The sequence below is a fragment of the Tachypleus tridentatus genome, chromosome 13 (genome assembly GCF_004210375.1).
Source record: "Tachypleus tridentatus isolate NWPU-2018 chromosome 13, ASM421037v1, whole genome shotgun sequence".
NCBI classification, from domain to species: Eukaryota; Metazoa; Arthropoda; class Merostomata; order Xiphosura; family Limulidae; genus Tachypleus; species Tachypleus tridentatus.
The window spans coordinates 33,875,876-33,897,417 of record NC_134837.1 but is presented as its reverse complement, the minus strand read 5'-3'; the positions used below and the strand labels follow the sequence as shown (position 1 = coordinate 33,897,417).

General features: G+C 34.8%; 1 protein-coding gene across 2 annotated transcripts in view; it reads right to left on the bottom strand.

Moving 5' to 3' along the window:
* The window catches only part of LOC143238100 (zwei Ig domain protein zig-8-like), a 132,255-nt gene extending 122,968 nt beyond the window's left edge, over positions 1–9,287 (bottom strand). Inside the window, exon 1 of one of the 2 annotated variants that reach the window (XM_076478049.1) lies at positions 8,875–9,287. The gene's annotated coding sequence lies outside the window, so the exon portion shown is untranslated. The remainder of the gene's footprint in view (positions 1–8,874) is intronic. The other variant, XM_076478048.1, reaches the window with a different exon arrangement.
* Between the last annotated feature and the right edge of the window lie 12,255 nt (positions 9,288–21,542).

Sequence of the window (21,542 nt, the reverse complement as noted above, 5' to 3'; positions counted from 1 at the left end):
AGGGGTGCCCCCCAGCGGCTCAGCGCTAAGTATGTATGTTTATGACATTAAAAATCGGGTTTCGATACCCTTGGTAAATGAAAACCGATAGCTCACTGTGTAGTGAGTCATAGTTCGGTGAGTGTTCAGTGAATTGTATTTCCTCATCGTCATGTAGTAAAAGAATAAAAAGATACACATTAAAAAAAATAAAAAACCTAACATCCTATAAATACATCAAAAATACACACACGCGTACATTCTCGAATTTTAATTATTTTAAATGTGAAAGCCCGGCATGGCCAAACGTGTTAAGGCGTGCGCCTTGTAATTTGAGGGTCGCGGGTTCGCATCCCCGTCGCGCCAAACATGCTCGCCCTTTCAGCCGTGGGAGCGTTATATTATGACGGTCAATCCCACTATTCGTTGGTAAAAGAGTAGCCCAAGAGTTGGCGGTGGGTGGTGATGACTAGCTGCCTTCTCTCTAGTCTTACACTGCTAAATTAGGGACGGCTAGCACAGATAGCCCTCGAGTAGCTTTGTGCGAAATTCAAAAACAAACAATTTAATGTGAAAGCTGGTCACATTTTCTGCAAATTTACAAAATGACAATTAGTTCTATTGCTGCTACTAGTTAAGTTCCATCACTACCACAAAGCATACATTAAATAAATTTGAAACTAGCTTCAAAAAGAAGAACAATGAACACTGACAGCTGTTTTTTGTTCTTTTTAGTTTTTCAAATATTTTAGTTAATTCACAGTTTTGTCTAGCTGTTTATCTAACAACCATGATTTTAAGGGATCTTGAGATTTTTGTCTAGCTGTTTATCTGAAAACCATGATTTTAAGGGATCTTGATTTCGACGAGGAAACGTTAATGTCCGTCTATCGCTCAATAGGGGAAAAAATGCAAAATTTGAAGGTTGTTACATATTGCTTCATTATGTAATGCACCAGAGCACATTTAAACGATGCTGCAGAAGTGACTAGAAATTGGGAAGGAGAAAGAATAAAAGTGTCCTATTGAAATCTCTTAAAACTCATTTTAAGAGATTCGTTGGTCTGAGCAGTTATTTTATTCTACTGAGTAAAAACCGAACTTTCTTCTTTCTCTGAAACATAATAGGCTCGCGAGATTAGACATAAATCATGCCTATAAAGGTCTGATAAGGCCTCGATAACAGCCCAAGCATGGATCTTTACAATGCTGAAATTGTCATTGGTTCGCGTGAATACTTTGATTTATTAATGGCAGGACTTTTTAAAAATGGAGTAGTCATAAAAAAACCTTTACTTCTTGTTCCAAAAATGGAATAGTCATAAGGAAACCTTTACTACTTGTTTCAAAAATGGAATAGTCATAAGGAAACCTTTACTTCTTGTTTTAAAAATGGAATAGTCATAAGAAAACCTTTACATCTTGTTCCAAAAATGGAATAGTCATAAGGAAACCTTTACTTCTTGTTCCAAAAATGGAATAGTCATAAGGAAACCTTTACTTCTTGTTTTAAGAATGGAATAGTCATAAGGAAACCTTTACTTCTTGTTTCAAAAATGGAATAATCATAAGGAAACCTTTACTTCTTGTTTTAAAAATGGAATAGTCATAAGGAAACCTTTATTTCTTGTTCCAAAAATGGAATAGTCATAAGGAAACCTTTACTTCTTGTTTTAAAAATGGAATAGTCATAAGAAAACCTTTACTTCTTGTTTTAAAAATGGAATAGTCATAAGGAAACCTTTACATCTTGTTCAAAAAATGGAATAGTCATAAGGAAATTTTACTTCTTGTTCAAAAAATGGAATAGTCATAAGGAAACCTTTACTTCTTCTTCCAAAAATGGAATAGTCATAAGGAAACCTTTACTTCTTGTTCAAAAAATGGAATAGTCATAAGGAAGCCTTTACTTCTTTACTTCTTGTTTTAAAATGGAATAGTCGTTCTAAAAAAAATGGAATAGTCATAAGAAAACTTTTACTTCTTGTTCTAAAAATGGAATAGTCATAAGAAAACCTTTACTTCTTGTTCTAAAAATATGGAATAGTCAAAAGAAAACCTTTACTACTTGCTCTAAAAATGGAATAGTCACAAGGAAACCTTTACTTCTTGTTTCAAAAATGGAATAGTCATAAGGAAACCTTTATTTCTTGTTTTAAAAATGGAATAGTCATAAGAAAACCTTTACATCTTGTTCCAAAAATGGAATAGTCATAAGGAAACCTTTACCTCTTGTTCCAAAAATGGAATAGTCATAAGGAAACCTTTACTTCTTGTTTTAAGAATGGAATAGTCATAAGAAAACCTTTACTTCTTGTTTCAAAAATGGAATAGTCATAAAAAACCTTTACTTCTTGTTCTAAAAATGGAATAGACATTAGAAAATTTTTACTTCTTGTTCTAAAAATGGAATAGTCATAAGGAAGCCTTTACTTCTCGTTCTAAAAATGGAATAGTCATAAGAAAACCTTTACTTCTTGTTCTAAAAATGGAACAGTCAAAAGAAAACCTTTACTACTTGTTCTAAAAATGGAATAGTCACAAGGAAACCTTTACTTCTTGTTTCAAAAATGGAATAGTCATAAGGAAATCTTTACTTCTTGTTTTAAGAATGGAATAGTCATAAGGAAACATTTACTTCTTGTTCTAAAAATGGAATAGTCATAAGGAAGCCTTTACTTCTCGTTCTAAAAATGGAATAGTCATAAGAAAACTTTTACTTCTTGTTCTAAAAATGGAATAGTCATAAGAAAACCTTTACTTCTTGTTCTAAAAATATGGAATAGTCAAAAGAAAACCTTTACTACTTGTTCTAAAAATGGAATAGTCATAAGAAAACTTTTACTTCTTGTTCTAAAATGGAATAGTCATAAGAAAACCTTTACTTCTTGTTCTAAAAATATGGAATAGTCAAAAGAAAACCTTTACTACTTGTTCTAAAAATGGAATAGTCACAAGGAAACCTTTACTTCTTGTTTCAAAAATGGAATAGTCACAAGGAAACCTTTACTTCTTGTTCTAAAAATATTGAATAGTCATAAGAAAACCTTCATTTCTTGTTCCAAAAATGGAATAGTCACAAGGAAACCTTTACTTCTTGTTCCAAAAATGGAGTAGTGATAAGGAAATCTTTACTTTTTGCTCTAAAAATGGATAGTCATAAGGACATTAGTGACTACTATAACTTGAATCTTAACGTGCTTTTACTTACATACAAGTATTATAGACTTTCTTTGTTCTCACCTGTTTCTAACATTAGAACTATATATATTTGTGTACATCTCTGTGTGTGTGTATCCATGACAATTTTTGCATCAACATCTTCTTCTTCTATTTTTTTTCGTTAAACATAATGATGCAGGCGGTAAGATATATTTCTCATGAAATTCAAATAAATCAGAGTACTACGTTTTCAACTCGTTTTGAAAAAGTTCTAACATTAGAGTTCTAAGTTGTGTACCGTCAGGTAGTTGGACGTAAACACTTCTATATGCGAATAAGTCGACTGACATATTTTTAACAATTTATTTCAAATATTTTTACAGAAAAGATCAAATGGAATGCTAATATCCAATTTTCATGTAATCACATTTATTATACGTTAACTAAACAATCCAAGATATTTAATTATTTAATGGCGTTTTTTAACCTGGTGTATATATTATTAGTATTGTCTGCTTTTGTTTTTCATATTATAAAATTAAACAGAAGGAAATTATTTCTATTCATTTCTTTAAAAGTACTACAACTGAGTTTTAATTAAATGTGTGTGTATATGGTTTTTTATAGCAAGGTTATATCGGGCTATGTGTTGTGTCCAGCAAGGGGACTCAAATTCCTGATTTTAGCGTTCTAAATCCATAGACTTACTGCTCTCCCAGTGGGGGACTTTAGTTAAATGAAATTACTTTGAAATATCTAATGTCCTTTATTACAAAATTAGATATTTTTACGATAACTTTTGCACACAGTAATCTTTGAAATAAGTTAAATTGTTCATCGATGGGACAGTGGTCTGTCTACGGACTTTCAACATTAAAATCCAAGGTCCAATTCCCCGCAGCGTGGCTTTACTATAAAACGAACAAACAATAAGGTAAATGAAGCATATTGGAAATAATAATAATAATTATATTTGCTAGGTGAATCTAACATATTTTTTTTCTGTTGAAATACCGTGTACTGAGACATTGGGTTGCGCTATCTCGCAAGGGCCTGTTGACGAAACGTTCTCGGACAGCTTTATGTAACGGTTGCTCTTTTAATACATCTACTTCACAGAAACGTTTTACAATAACAATTACCTTGAGATATTCGCGGTTGTTCCATTCCAGGCATGTCTATGTTGCTTAATAAAAGAGCAGTTATGTCCCTGAACGACTTAGCTCGTTCTCTTAGAGGGCCACGTCCAAACACTTTTTCTTATGGTCGGTGAGTAACCAATGTCTTTTGTTCAATCTTATAAGGATTGTATGGAATTTATCACGAATGTTAAAATAAGTTCTTATGGTTTGCCAGCTTCGTAGCTTAAGGAGTAAGATTCTGCAGACAAACTGATGAGACTTTGAAACATCGCAACCGCCAGTACTTCATGACATTAATAAAATGGGTCAATTTTGTGAGTTGCCAACACAATATTGGCTTCAAGAACCTCACACGGTTCACTGGGAGAGGACGTCTCAAACTTACATGGTTCTCCGATATACATATAAAACTCTGACCTAAAGACCTTTCACAGCAGTTGTCGCTAGGCTTTTCAAATAAAACAACAACAAGTAATCAATATTTTTAAAACTTACAGTTTCACATTTCGTTATTCATGGATTTTAAGAAGTTTGCACAGCAAAACCAAAGCGGAGATTTTCCTTATTTAGTTTACGGTTTGACTGTAGTCAATCATAAAGCTACATAATGAGATGTCTGTTCTCTACTCACCACAGGTATCTAAACTCTATTTTTAGCTTCGTGAGCCTGCAGACTAATAGTTGAGCTAATGCAGAACATTTAGTTAATTACGTTATAGCTCACACACACATACACATTTCTTATTCAGCATTTGTTTTGAAAGCTAAAATTTAAAACTTAGCACCTATTTAACTATCAATATTTGCATTGATAATTAAATATTCAGTATACTTGTTAACTATTAGTTACAACTTTACAACTATTATCTGTTGTAAAGAAATGTACTTGGTTTTGGTTTGGTTTGAATTTTGTGCAAAGCTACTCGAGGGCTATCTGCGCTAGCCGTCTCTAATTTAGCAGCATAAGACTAGAGATAAGTCAGCTAGTCATCACCACCCACCACCAACTCTTGGGCTACTCTTTTACCAACGAGTGCAGGTACACTAGTGACCAGAGTGCAGGTACGCTATAACAAGAGTGCAGGTACACTAGTGACCAGAGTGCAGGTACGCTAGTGACCAGAGTGCAAGTACGCTAGTAACCAGAGTGCAAGTACGCTAGTAACCAGAGTGCAGGTACACTAGTGACCAGAGTGCAGGTACGCTAGTAACCAGAGTGCAGGTACGCTAGTGGCCAGAGTGCAGGTACGCTAGTAACCAGAGTGCAGGTACACTATTTTATGACTTTTGCACCACTTGGCTTAAAGTAAGGCCTGTTACCATTTTTTTTTTTTTTCTGTAACTGCTTAGATTTCTTCTTAGAATGACACTCTGCGTACTCTTCAAGATCAAAAGTGTTTATTAACAATTATAAATTGGTTATATTAATACGCCTTCCCCTCACCATTTCTGATAGAGTTTGGGTCATGACACTTGTATGGGTCATGACTCTTCCATTGTGACTCTGGTGGACTGTCGCTGCTGCATACTTTATCTAAAATTAAATATTTTCTAAGTAAAATAATACAAAATTTCTGCCTCACTTTCACCTCAAATCGCCATCTTCTGCTTGCACGATTCTTGCTACTTAGCTTCAAGAATGACGACTCCATGTGCGGTATCTATGAAATTCGTTATCAGGAATCACTCAGTGGTAGGTATAATTCACACTTACCATCAGCCATCACCGTGATTGTCGATCCGATACTCGAAATTGAGCTTAATGATATCCGTTAAAAATCTTGCTTAAATATTTCTGTTGTGGAATACAGAGTATGTGTTAGATGTTTGTGTAACATGACCGAAATCAGCCCTGTAGTAGTAAAATAAAACTTTGATTCTGTTAGCAACATCATGTCCAAATGGACACACCATATATATAAACAAATTGTGTGACATCAATGCAGTTGCAACAGGTATTTAATAATTGCTCTTATACATATTATCGTGCCTTACATATAAATATTAAAATACGTATATGGCCTGCATATATCTGTATACGTATGCATTCAGTAGATTACGAGGCTCCTTATAAACTGCAGACTACATGTTAAAACGATTGAGTGTAAACGGCTACGCAGCCGTTATTATTTACAAGATAGTCAAAGAAACTTAAAACTACCCAACACAATGCGTAGTAATGTGTTTAGCAATACTGCTCAGGTATAATTACAATACTCACAGCCATTTGTGCTGTAAGCTAGTGGAACAATATCAAGTATTAATAAAGAAGAACAAATGGGCAGTTCCTAAAATAAACCACTACCAGCTCACCACACTGTTTGTTTGTTAGTTAATAAATCATCTAAACAACTCTTCTAACCTTTGGACTGACAATAAACTTCAACCAAATCCACTTGTACGTCAAATCCATCACCTAATCCACCTTTACCCATTCATCCATGCATCTATTTTTTCACATATTTATTGCTCCAATCGTCATTTCGCTCAGTGCAGGTATGACTCATTCTTCCCTGCTTGTTTCAGTCATACATCTACATTTGATATTTTTTTTTAGAATAATATTATCGAATTTTACTCAGTCAACAGTAGCTTCTTGTCAATAATTTCAAAACGATAGATTGTTTGAAATGACGAGTTACTTTGATATCCTAATACTCTGTTGTTTTTATTTTTGCTTTTCCATGTGTGTAAACATATGTTTTTGTTGGATTATTTCTAGGAAGTCTCTAAACAATCATGTTGCTCTAAGTTTGTTTCAGGTTTGGGAGAAACAACAACATGTGGATAGCGTTACGTACGTACAATAACGATGCTGTTTACTCACTATATGAAATCGAATACAACTCCTATACCACATCACACTGTCTATTGATAAGCGATACACTGTAGTTTGTTTATTAAAAGAAAGAGAAAACGAACCCAGTGCATTTTTATCATTCGTAACTCACAAACAAATCCAGCAAGCTGATGACGTCATAGCCTACTAGCTTATAAATTCATCATCCGTTTATTGATTGAGCGATTCAAAGAGTCAATATCGAGATAACGGTCTGCTTTACACACTTTCTTTCTCTCTTTTTGTTTAATTCTAAAAATCAATGCTAATTGGCGAGAGGTACATGTTTCCGAAATTTCCATTTTTTATTTCAAATATTGCATTGAAAAGTTACCGTAGGATCAGCCTGATTTGTTAAATTCGGTTACTGTTAATGGAAGTGAACTAATTAGGCCTTCCAGATAGTTTCTTTCACCATGTGCGTTTCAAGAGAGCTAAATACAGAGGGCAAAAAAACAAAACACTTTAAACAGATAGAAGTGAAAGCAAATTCGTTCGTTTTTTTTCTTTGTTTGGTTTTATTGTAACGTTAAAAAAAAGACATATCGGATGTCAAAGAGGTACACGAAAAGAAAGTTTTCACTATAGTATATATAAACATGAAGGGGATGGGTGGTGTATGGTGTTCGTTATTATATATCTAAAAATATCAGTTGCACTCAAATAATTAGAAAAATAATGAAGCATTGAAATACTATTATGACATTAGTATTTCTTAGTGGTTCGCAATAACTTTCCAACATGAACATTCTCTAGCTTATAATTATTTTGGAAATGCTTCTAACAGTTTCGCGCGAGATACTTTGTTATCAAGAAAACTTTCCATCAACAATTAATTGTTTCAAGTCATATTCTCGTCAGTGAAAATTGATGTATACTTAAAAAAAGAATTATCCAGGCCTAACTTCTCAGCATTAGTGAATTTAAGTTCGAAAAGAATGACAATGAACTATCTCTGCTCTGCCAAGCACAAGTATTGGAACCCAGTTTATAGCTTTGTATTGTTTTGTAAAGCTACATAAAGGGCTATCTGTGCTCTGCCCACCGTTTTCTAGCGTTATGGTAACTTTACACCCGCTTCTGAGGAGGCAGGCAGAATGGCGGTAAACAAAGGTTCATAGATTGATACGAAAAGGTAAAAAGAAATGATACTTGTGTGTTACTGGGGGCACTGACTTCACACAATTAGTATTGTAGAGATATTCTACTTCATCTCTTATTGTGGATTCTTAGTTCTCGGTTTCAATACACTAACCATATCAGAAATAAAATTTGCGATTGTTATTTTTGAAGTATTTTCAGGATAAATTATACGATGTTATTTCGTTTAATATGTGTCATATGATGCTGCAAAATTCGACAATAATTATTATTGGTTTTTCGAACACATTTTTATTTAACTGCTCGTTCATCTTGTGTTCAATGATTTCCTATTTGCAGGGTCCCTAATACCCATAAGAAACAGACAAATAACGTTAATATTGTAATTAACCACACTAAAATAGCTTTTCTTTTGTTTTCAATTCATATATTCGTTATATCTTTCCCACACTTCTAATTTAATTTATTTTTAAAACAACACCAAAGTAATTAGTATAAGTTATTAGTTTTAAAAACATCTAATTCTATGCACATAAAAAATTAAATCAACAAGTAGTATCTATAAGATTTTTACATAAATACTAACTTGTAATCACAGGTTACGTTAAAGAACAGGATACGTTAATTCATGTGAAAGTGTAATTTTAGTACCTCACTTACCGTCTCGGCAAGGCCAGGTAGTTAGGGCGCTCGACTCGTAATCTGAGGATCACGGGTTCGAATCTATGTTACATTATAACATTCCCACCGCTGAAAGGACGAGCATGATTGTGTAGGTTTTATAATTATTTAAAATATAACGACGACGTCGACTGTTTATCATTAATGCAACTGTGGTTTGTTTGTTCTTCGAATTTCGCGCAAAGCTACACGAGGGCTATTTGTGTTAGCTGTCTATAATGTAGCAGTGTAAGCCTAGACAGAAGCAGATAGTCATCACCACTCTCCGCTAACTCTCGGGTTTCTCTTTTACCAACGAATAGTGGCCCAAACGTTAACTGTGGGTGGGTTTAAGCCCTCATTCTTACCGCTGACCTACTGAGGGGGGCACAAACAAATTGAATCTACTCTTGTTTGTTTGTTGAATTTCGCACAAGGCTACACAAAGGGTATCTGTGTCAGCTGTCCCGAACTTTGAAATGACAAACTAGAGCGGAAATTCTCAAACTGTGGTGATAGATGAAGCTGACGTCGATAGTACATGACACAATTAGCATAGAAAATCATAAAATCTGTAAGAAGCCCTATTTTAGCTTTCCACATACATAAACATACTACTCTCATCACATTTAGACCCACCCTCTACTTACATAAACTCACCAGTATATTCTTCCCTTAAAAGTGACAAAAATGGTACAACGTATTCTTCAATCGTACCAGAAAAAAATAATAAAAAAAATAGTTGCATCCTTTGCAATATTGGGCAAGTGTTGTTTTTTTAAATTAGGCTTAGGTTTGTAATTTTAAAAAAGATTAAACAAAAGTGGTACTCGAGTCTGAAACGTTTGAGAACCACCGAACTAGAGAGAAGGTAGCTAGATAATATCACCTACCACCAATTCTTTGGTGTCTTTTGTTACACTGAGTAGTTGGATTTGACTTGTGGTTTTATAAAGTGCTCAGAACCTATTTGTGCGAAGCAGATTTGTTGTTGTTGGTTTTTGTGGTAAGGAGACACGAACCACGAAACTTCAGATCCACATTCTGACACGATAACCGATGGCTCGAGCTCGAACAATCTACTAATCAAACAAGTAAAAAAAAAAAAAACGCCAGAATGTTTTCATCGTTTATCAAAATGCCAAACACAAATTTTAGTAAAATTAAACTGGAAATTTAACGTAGTATGATGTTACGTAGTGATAAAGGCCTTGTACACTTTTCTCCAAACAATTACATGTAGACAAGAGAATTCAACACCTGCATCGATAAAAAACAAAATAAATACAAGCCAAATTATCAAAAAAAGACGGTTGAAAGAGTTTACCTGGCCTCTTACATTCTGCTAACGCAACCACGCAACAAAGACCCTAGGGTAACAAGTGAAGAAACACCGTAAAAATGTAAATAAAAATATTATCTTTCATTGCAAATGTGCCTTCCATATTTCTGTTATTCTTGTCTCAGCCCACTAGTAGCTATATTTCAACACATAAAAACTAAAAGCTTACAGGGGGAGATCCCCCAGAGCTATCATATACTTCTTCATATACATGACCTCTCCAGTAGGGAAAGATAACTCCGGTTTTATCTCATCTACGAAGGAGAGTTTTTTCCTTTTAAATACCTTACACTTGGAATCTCTAAAACATTAAACAGAAAAGTAGAAAAAAACGTTTTCTTAAATAGAAAGTAAAAGAATAATTTACATATATATTACGTATGTAGTTACGTTCGTGTGTTTCTAATTTATCATTGGCATTCAATATCACTTAGGATGCATTTGTTTTCCATATTTAACTGCTTATTTTAATATGCAAAAGGTATTTTCGAAGTACTTTTATCATAAACTCTTAGTTTAATTTATGTAACAATCATTTACGTAGCCTACAAATTTTAATGAATATTAAACTAACTGGTAGCTTTATAACTAACGCTGGTTCTATCTCTAGTAGATGTATGCACGATTTTAAATGAATATATGTAAATTACATTTGAAAGCTTCCGAAATTCTTCCACGATTTCTATGTTCTTACAACTTTAACAAACCTTCTTCGAGACGAAGTAATCAAAGAATCACAAATCTTTGCTTTTGTTTTGTTTTTTACCCTCCTTATATGTCTATTATACGTTTCAAATACAGGTAGCTAATAAGGAGAGCATTGGTTTATAATATATATGCAAATACTTCAAACATTGGCGAAAACTGGTAAAGATATTTAGTGTCGTGATTGTTTGTTACGTTCAGAGCAAAGTTACTTGAGAGATGTCTGAGCTGGCCGTCCCTAATATTAAAGCGATAAACTATACTATACAATAAAAGCAACTAATGAGTATCATACACCACCATTTGAGATACTTTGATCGAATAGTGTGATGCGACTGTCACTCCTATAACGCATCCACAGTTCCAAAATACAGCTCGTAATTTTTCTTCGGTAAAGGGACGCGAACCATCAACCTCGGACCAATAAAGAGAACTAATGAAAAAATTATTATAAGTAAAAAATGGTTTCTATGTTTTATTTAATGTTTGATTTCATTATATATGAATTTGAAGTTACTATGGTATGGATGATGTAAATTAACTCTTCAGCACCTAATACTGGGAGCAAAGCACAATTTAAGCGACTGTTTGCTCCATAATATATTAAAGTATATATTTTACACGTGTTTTTATAAATGGAAGTATTAAGTCTTGTTTAAAAAGACATGGTTAGCAGCTAGTGTACAACAAAAAGATGTTAAAATGGACGAATGGGCAACTTGCCTAAAGAGTTTGTGATAAAACAACGATTCAATCCACTTGTTTGTAACATAGCATAATATTTAAAACTCGTTGGAATAGAGAAATGGTATCTGAATAAAGACGTTGACCCCAGTGGCGCAGCGGTATGTCTGCGGACTCACACCGCTAAATATCGGATTTCGATACCCGTGGTGGGTAGAGCACAAATAGCCTATTGTATAGTTTTATGCATAATTCTAAACAAAGACGTCGTTTTATTAGCAGCGCACCTAGCGGATTATATTGAAACTTCTAGAAGTACTTGATAATTTCTTTACAATCACAGCAATCGATGAGTGTTTCACTCTTAAGACTGTTATGGTCAGTAACAAAGTTTTGTTGTTTATACCTGTTACAGGTTTGAAATAATCACAAGCAAGTATATATTGACAAAACAAATGGAGAATAGAAGTTGAAAAAACCTATATAAGCATTTGCAGTCGTACAAAATATTAGTCATAATTAAAGTCAGTCGTTTAAAACTCCTATTGCTGTAGGGCACGAGGTTTCATTTCTGTGACCTTTTCCCTACTTCTATCAAAATCGAATATTATGAATATTTGTGCCTTGATTAACAATATATTTTTGTGTCACATGTTGGAGGGTTAGGCCTTTTGGTGGGGTTGCACAGTAAAAACTATATCATATACAGCAAAGTTCTGGGTTTTCTGACTAACTGAATAACTTTGTGATAAAATGGCTACCTCAGTTCATTTAGAACCTTTAAGTTTCACTTACTCTCAACAAGTGGCTGTAGTTAGATAAGGTTTTTGTGCTGGTTAGAGCTAGTTCTAAGCACCCTATATATGGACTCTTGCTGTCAAAAGCTAACGCTCCAAAACTTATTTCAAACGGGTGGGAAACTTTAATGTATGTTCTATATCGATTTAGATTTATACTCAACATATAATACCAGCATGAGGTTTTCTAACATGTATCCACATCCTGCACACGTTACCACTACACATGAAACTTGCAACAACGTTTCTTCTTGCAAAAGTAACCATCTCGCCGTAGTAGATAATATAAAGACAACTTTATTTCCTGCAATAAGTTATAAGTCTTTTTGTTTTTTTAGGTTTAAGTTTAAACCTGTAACATGTACTGTTGCTAGGTTACATAAATCTATTGTCCTTGATACTCTGTTCAAGATAAAACTACGTATTTATTCATGTTGTCCTAAGGGTAAATGTTTTTCTTACATGTGATTACAAATAACTTGTAATAAATTCAACCCGTGGGTCACGTTAGTACAATACTCCGTTACGGTATTTATTTAATAATAATAATAACACTCTTACTAAAGTCATCTCAAGTCCTGGGAATTAACTTATTGTACAAAGACGAAATAGTGAACTAGAAAATAGCTGGAAAATTCAAAGTAAACCTTGAGCAAGTGGAAGTTGGTTGTACTTCCACACAAACACTTGACACACCAGTGCTTGTTTGTTTGCTGTTTGTTCACCCGAACAGTATTTAATGTGTATAATGAGTTACCACTTTCAAACATTCCTGTGGTTCGTTCAATCTATGACGTATTTTAGGCCAATGCAAGATGACCAAGTAGGGTCAAGTATAAATTACATATTATTATCCCTCCATGATATAAAGTTCAACTCGAGGTTGTTGTGGTATGCTGTCATTCAACCAAGGGTAGGTAGTAAATACACAAAAATAAATTATTAAAACCTGTTTTTTGTTGAATATACAGGGTAATCTGATAGTCGTTCTACCTCATGATATCAAGTTTGTACTTTGTACGTATTATTAACTACCATGTGCAGAATGTTCATGTCGTCAGTACCTTAGCACATTCGGTTAAAATATTGGTGATATTTGCTTCATGTTCCCATCCATATATTTCACTAACTTTAAAACGGATAAAACAAGAGCTAAATGTTACCTAGCATTGAATAGGCTCACAAGGAAAGTAGGAATAAATGTTTATAGGAAAGAGACCTTTAACCTTATTATCACGAAGAGGGTACTTAACCTTATTAACACGTAAAGAGATCTATTAATACTCAAAAAACTATTGATATTCTGATTCGTTTTGTGAAATAGTTGAATCAAGATTAAAGAAGTTTATCCAGTGAGATTGAGAGCTTCCAAAACCATGTACAAGATTCATATGTATTGATCTAGTTACTGGGTAAGTTGTCCATAGAACTGAATATCAAATATTTGGAGCTTAGGTTGAATTTGTCAACATTAAGCCAGGCTATGTATGTATGTTCAACTACTCGTTTGGTCCATGGTGCATCAATTTTTAGTACGTTTGCAGCTGAAACACTTTTCAAAATCTTGAAATTTGATTGTAGAAACAAAGCCACATTAAAATTCCTTGGTGACCCGGGCCTTCATTGTGTGTATACTTATATCAGTATTTAAAACTGTTACTTTAAATATTAATTGTTCATAATTTTAGAACATTTACGCCTCACCGTCTGTCTGCTTTATTCGAGAGAAGAAGTCACGATGTCATCTCCAGTGAGATTATAACAGAACAAAAGTTTAAATTGTTAAGAAAACATGCTTTTATTGCGTTCATTAGTGTTATAGAATTTTAAGGGATCCTGTGCTCTTTCGGTCCGTAACTTAATACAGCCCTGGGCAGAGAACCGGCATTTTATATACCAGCATTCTATGACTGGAGAGCAGTTATACCTGAATTTATAAATCTTAAGAGATTATGTTACAATCATGAAAGACGAATGATACAATTGAGTTTATCCACTAGATAATACTCGTCAATCCCACTATTCGTTGGTAAAAGAGTATCCCAAGAATTGGCGATGGGTGCTAATGACTAGCTGCCACTCCTCTAATCTTACGCTGCTAACTTAGGGACGGCTAGCGCAGATAGCCCTTGTGTAGCTTTGTGCGAAATTCAAAAAACTCAAACCAAACCAGATTGTATTAAATATCTTTAAAATGCCGCATAAGTACCAGTGAAAACTACGAGAGACTTGTCACACTTTTGTAATGACATCACGTCACAAGTCAAATCCATTAGATAACTTCATTACAAACCAGGGTTGTCTACACATACAAAAAGTATTCCGTTGTGCACCTATGGTAACAGATCAAAAGACACTGGTAGATTGTTTGTTTTTCTAGTATCACGTGTTTCGACAGAATAGGATTGAATAGATGAGAAGAAATAGAAACGTGAAAGACAACAGTTATCGAGAGCTTTTGTCATCAAAATGTCATTTTGATTCGCTATACTGTTGACTCAATCGATATCCACACACCAGCTTACTATTGCATTCTTTATCAGGCGATGTTGTCACCGCTACGTTACTTTGAATATCCTGTTCAGCTCTTAAGAAATGAGTCTCGAATCCCACCGGACCAAAGACACAAAGTAGACTTACGGAACGCCCATGTCACTACGCTGTGTGACAATTAGCTCTTAAGTGCGGCTTTTTATCCCATTCCGGAGTATCAGAAATTAATCTCAAATGGGAATAAGGTTACGTTTGAGTTGCCGTTCGTATGCTAGTAATTGTGAGTGTGCATCGCCTGCTTTCATTTCAGTCTGACATCACTGTTATACATGGTAATCGGTTTCCATGAATGACTTCTTCTACTTCAATTTCAGTGTGAATATTTATTTGTAGATTTGTTTTTCCTGTGTCTCATTCTGACTATCTCATAACCGTATATAAACAAAAAACTTTCTTTTGTCTGTGGTCCTAAACACTCCATTTTCTCATTCTTTTCTGAACAGAAATTCAGACTTACTTTATTCACAGTAGCCTACCCCCTGAAAAAAAAAAGAATGTACTTTTTTCACACTCCCATTATCTTTAATTATTTCCAAGGAATTCACGTTTCTTTCTGTGGGTTGTGCAATACAAAACTCTAAACTGTATCAAGTCATTTCCTCTTGAACAGATAGTTTGTTATGTCCTACTCAGTAATCTACCTTCTTTATTTCGTAATCAGTAACATTCAGAGCTACGAAAGATATCCAGCCTCTAACTGTCCTAACCCTGACAATTTGCAAATAATTATATTGAGGCTAACCAGCCATGATTAAGCAAATTCATTGCAACAGGTTTCTCCATAGGGTAGAAAGGCTAGTCTTAGACCACATATCTTGACAAACTTTCCACAGACTCTCCACTGGACATGAACTCCACATTCAAGCAAATTAAAGGCATTAAAATCTTGAAACTGTGTGTCAGCGAACTAACAACGCCAGTAACCGGATTTCGATACCATTGATGGGCAGACACAGACAGCCCATGGTGTAGCTTTGTGCTTAGTTACAAACAAACATTTCATTTTATATTTTTAGTACTAATATTAACACTAGGGGAGAAGAGAAGAGAGAATCAACACAATAATCAACGTTATTAAGACTCATTAGTATTTTGAACACTTCGTAGGAAAAAAAATCATTGTTTCAAAGAATGCTGATAATTGAAGAAAAACATGGTCCTAAACAAATATAGAATTTACTAGAAAACGTAATTCATGAATATAATTAACGCTCCTTAGTAATTATTTTTTTTTAAATTGATAAACCACATTTTAGGGCATTTTTATAGGTTGGAAATCCTCAAAGTTTGTTATTCACACCAAGGTAACTTCAGACTAAAATTCTAGAAACCACTGCTTCAGATTATTTTAGATCTTCTTAGCTGACCAGATGAAAGGTAGTCTGCTATGATCTAGTGGAAACACAACTTGTGATTTGTGGGTCACGGGATAGAAATCCCTCACCGAATATGCTTTCCCTTTCAACCGCAAGGAAATTATAAAGTGACAGTCAATTCTTATATTTGTTGAAAAATAGTAATCCAAGAGATGCGGGTGGGTGGTTTCACTAGCTGCTTTCCCTCTGGTCTATCATTTTTAATTTAAAGACGGCTAGCGCGACAGTCCCAAGTAGCTTTGCACGAAATTCAACAACAAGCGCACGAACCGCTTTCTAGAAAATTCTAGACTTGCTTAGTGGATTAAAGTGACTATTCTTTGGAAGAAAAATTTTCCAAATAACGTTTTAAATATCCTATTAATATCGCGAATCTAAGTTTTCGTTAAGTGAAAATAACTGATAACTATAGATAAAGTTTGTAATGGAAACATCGATCTATTTTGATTCTTCGTGACAAGTGAGTTCGTATAAGACGAACAAGTAAAATCTGAGAGGTCGTTTGTGCGTCTCCACTGAATATCTCACGATTTCTAGCTCTTGAAGACCCACTTTGCAGGTACCACATGCTTGAAGAAGTTACTTTCTTTGAAGCATGTAAGTTGCCGTAAGAATCGAGCACAGCCCTCGATATTTCAAGGCGGCTGTATGTTATCCAGTTAAGTTCCAGCACTTGAATGCGATGTACACACTAACTTTCATTCAGACGTCTTGGTTCGTAGTAGTTACAAACAAGGACTACATCAGCCAGGCATACTAAAAGTTGTCTATTCAAAATATGAAGAACTTCCTGATGAGCATATTTCTCGCATACTCCTGCTACACTGACGAGCCATCAACTCGCTTATCTCGGCACTATTCACTCAAAGCCCCAGGGCATCCATCACAGGGGTGTCAAGATAAACGCCGCCGAGAAGATTGTGGAGTTTATTATCAAGGGGTAAACAAAGCAAAGAGCTTCAACGGCAGAAACACGCACACAAAAAGAATATACAAGTATGAAAAATTACAAAGGCGCTTTTAAACTCGATGAACTATTAAGAATTAGGATTTGTATTTGTGGGCTTTAGTGTTTAATTTGTTGAAGATGGTTTTGCGTCGTCTATATTGGATCAAGAGAAACGATTGGTGGCTTTGGTTGGATATTTACCTGGTTTGGGTTGGCATCATAACAAGCTGTTCCGCTTTTGTACGTGTTTGGTAACAAATTATGGAATATTTTTCACGTGCTAAGGTTTTTGCACGTGATGTACAGCCACGTTTTGTAAAGTTCTTTAAAGCTCTACTTAAAAATAAAATGTATTTTGATTTCCTATGGTTCAAGTTCAAATACAAGCTATCAGAGTTTTGTAATCTTTACATGAATCATGGCCATTTGGTGAGTGAGGGTCTACAGGTATACGTACTGTGTAAGAAATTGCAGTAATATTTTATGTGATTGTTCCGTGTCTTGTTATTTGGCGAGTGAGGATCTACAGGAATGTGTACTGTAAGAGAAGTTACAGTAATGTTTCATGTTAAGTGTTTACTGTCTCATTCGTATTCTTCTGGACAGTTTATTATAATACGAATATTGTAATTAGTTGTGTATATTTTATTGCTATGTAATGTTATTAACAAGTTCTGTTTTAAAAATACGATGTATTCATGTTTATATCCCTTCTACGAAGGCGGATTAATAATAGGAAAACTTTACTACGACTATCTACCACCGTACCTAAATTTAAAGTGCTAACTAGAGGGAAATCAGCTTGTCACATCGCTAGGGCATTCACTGTCGATCATGTAATGCATCCACAACTTGAAGTAGGGGAGTGATATTTTATGATATCGGACAGACTATAAGTTAGCTCGCCATCTGCCGAATCCAAAGCTCTGCCAGATGGAAAATATTCGCCTGCTTAATTAGAGCATTATATCTAAATAAATTTACATAGCAACTCTATATACACAGAAATGTGGATTATTTTCGTAATGTTTTATTTTATAACGTTTATTTGGATTTCCAAATATCGGATTTAGATAAGTAGATAGTATCATAAAGCAAAAGAGAAATAAGATAGTCTCAGTCACTAAATCAGCTTTCGGTACTTGGCTGTGAACATCGATTGGTTGCGTGGGTCTTTTAAGAAGTTAACCATGGGTGAAGTACACGCTGCGTGAATCCTACACTATCTTATAATAACAAGTGTTTAATGTTCTCGTTGCTTAGGACCCCGGCATGTCCAAGTGGTTAGAGCGCTCGACCCGCTATTTAAGAATCGCTAGTTCAAATCTCCGTCACACCAAACATTCTCGCACATTCAGCCGTGGGGGCGTTATAATGTTTCGGTCATTCACACCATTCGTTGATGAAAGAGTAGCCTAAGAGTTGGCGGGGAAGGGGTGATAACAAACTGCCTTCCCTCTAATCTTACACTGCTAAATTAGGAAAGGCTAGCGCAAATAGCTTTCCTGTAGCCTTGCGTGAAATTCAAACCAAACACAACTCATGTATGAGTGTTCGACACTAGTTGGTTTTTCGACTTCGTTGATTGGTCTAAATCTTTAAAAAACCTTATGAAGGTAGGCTACACTCTGTTTTAGATATAAACAAGTATGTATCTACATACTTAGTTTAACATGAATCTATGTGAGAACTTCTTTTTAAGGCTGTGTTTTTATCTGCTGAGAAAATACCGTCCATCTAACAAATAATGAATCTTTATTTTAAATAGGTTCTCGAGAACGCTTGCACACGTTAAAGATATTTATTCCACGGTTAATTATTTGCTCCTGGAACTAAAATGGAGATATTTAATTAACTGACGTCTTCACTGAAGACCTGGTTTTACCTCAATTCCCTATCCTTGTCCACTGGATCAGCTCGTTCGCCATTATATTTCACATACGGTTTAATGAAAAATAAGTTATGTATTTATTCATGTATGCCTTTATCTATACGCTTCAACCTCAAATTTAAAGATGTGTGTACCACTTAACCGGAAAATCCCGTTCTTATCCATATTAATGATTCTTTTTCCTCGCTCGGATTGTTTTTAATTTATCTATTACACCTATGTTTATCTATAACAAACACTATTGCGCTGCCGCCATAGAGAATTAGATACACTTTTTAAAGTTGAAAAAAATCGTTGAAACATAAGAACAATTTTCTTCTTAACCCCCGTTCAGAACACGTAAACCTCCAAAAGAGCATTTCTTACTTACAATTCTTATCCTGTATCAGTAGACTAACAAGTATATATTAACCAAATCCTTACAAACCACAGTTGTTTACTGTCGGATCTTACACGACAGGCCCGGAATGGCCAAGCGTGTTAAGGCGTGCGACTCGTAATCTGAGGGTCGCGGGTTTGCATCTCCGTCGCGCCAAACATGCTTGCCCTTTCAGCCGTGGGGGTGTTATAATGTGACGGTCAATCCCACTATTCGTTGGTAAAAGAGTAGCTCAAGAGTTGGCGGTGGGTGGTGATCACTAGCTGACTTCTTACACTGCTAAATTAGGGACGGCTAGCAGAGATAGCCCTCGAATAACTTTGCGCGAAATTCAAAAACAAACAAACAAACAATCTTACACGACATCAGTACGCTAACAGATACGCTCACGTATATATTAACCAAACCCCTATAAACCACAGTTGTCCACTGTTGGCTCTTACACGACATGAGTACGCTAACAGATAAGCTCACGTATATATTAAACAAATCCATATAAACAGTAACTGTTTACTGTCGAATATTTAATTGTTTCAGAAGATTAACAAATACGTTTACGTACGGTCGGAGTCGTCATTCCTTTATGTTTGTTCATGGATTAAAGTTTATTACTGAGTTAGTCTGCTTGTTTGTTGTAAAGCACAAAAGATGTACAATGTGCTATCTATGACCTGCCAACTGTAGGTATCGAAATTCAATTTTTAGCGTTGTAAGCCCACTGAAACTACATAAGGCCAGATTAGGAATAGGATTTTGTACATTATATATATATGGCTCAAACTGTAGTTTGTAAATAGTATATTGAGCTGTACTTGAATTAGTTATGAAGTTTACTTCTTAGGACTACCCCCCTCACACACACACACAGAGAAAAATATTTTCCCTGAGTCCCCTACCCCAAGTCCTTAATCCAGCTCTATAAATAGTGGGATTTGTCTACTAACGGGTATGCTTATGTATAATTATAAACACTCTTTAGGATTTCAATTATTCCAAAATTTTGACAGAACATTGGTCTTAAACATGTACTATGTTCTACCATCAATAAAACTTTTCCTTTTGACTACTAATTATTATATTAGCTTATTACTTAAGCACTCTAATGTAAAGTATGTATCATATCTACAGAATGTTTTAATGTTTTCTATTTTTTATTTTGAAATATCAAAAAATCGGATTGAAATTTTGTGCTAAATTCGGCCTGTGCTGTTTCGTTCCACAGGCCCTCCAGTCAAGGAACTTGCCTTTCATTGAACAGTTACGTTGCTTTCTCGCGTACTTTACATATCGCATACAGAACTACTGCTATATGAAGCAGAGATATGTCCTTTTTCCGGTGCATAGACTTCTGATTAGTCCGCTACAGAGGTAGAATGTGTGCTGTGAATGTTGATTTGACGCTTCTGGGGCGAAATAAACACATCGCCCTCCGACGAGAGAAACCGTTATCTGCTGTGAGAGAGATCTAACAATTACTGTAGTGATGTATATCTCACCTGCCGTAGCTGCTGGTCGTGTAATTGTTCTCAACTAAACCGTTTTTACTTGTTTTCATGTATATAAAGCAAACGTCCTTCCTCTTGAATGATAATCACCTGTGATATTTGATTTTCTTATTTTCGTTAAACAAATTTTTGTTTGTTTTTTTAGACAGAATTCAACAGCGTTTCTTGTCTGTTTCATTTCAACTGTAAACAAATTTTTTACACCAGCCCTTCCACATATTTTATCCTTTGTGCGAAAATCGAGTACCTTTGTATTATATGTACCAGGACTGAGTACCTTTGTACTATATTTAATCTTGAGATTCCTACAAACTGTGCTGCTATAAGCAGTTTCTTTGTACGTTGATATGCAGTTGTTTCTGTACAAAAGATATTTTCAGTAAAAATAGTTTGTATTTGTGTGCAAAGACATCATCGATCTGCTGGTTAATAGAGATAGATAAGACGATTAATTGATTGATTTCGTGTCAAGTTGCCA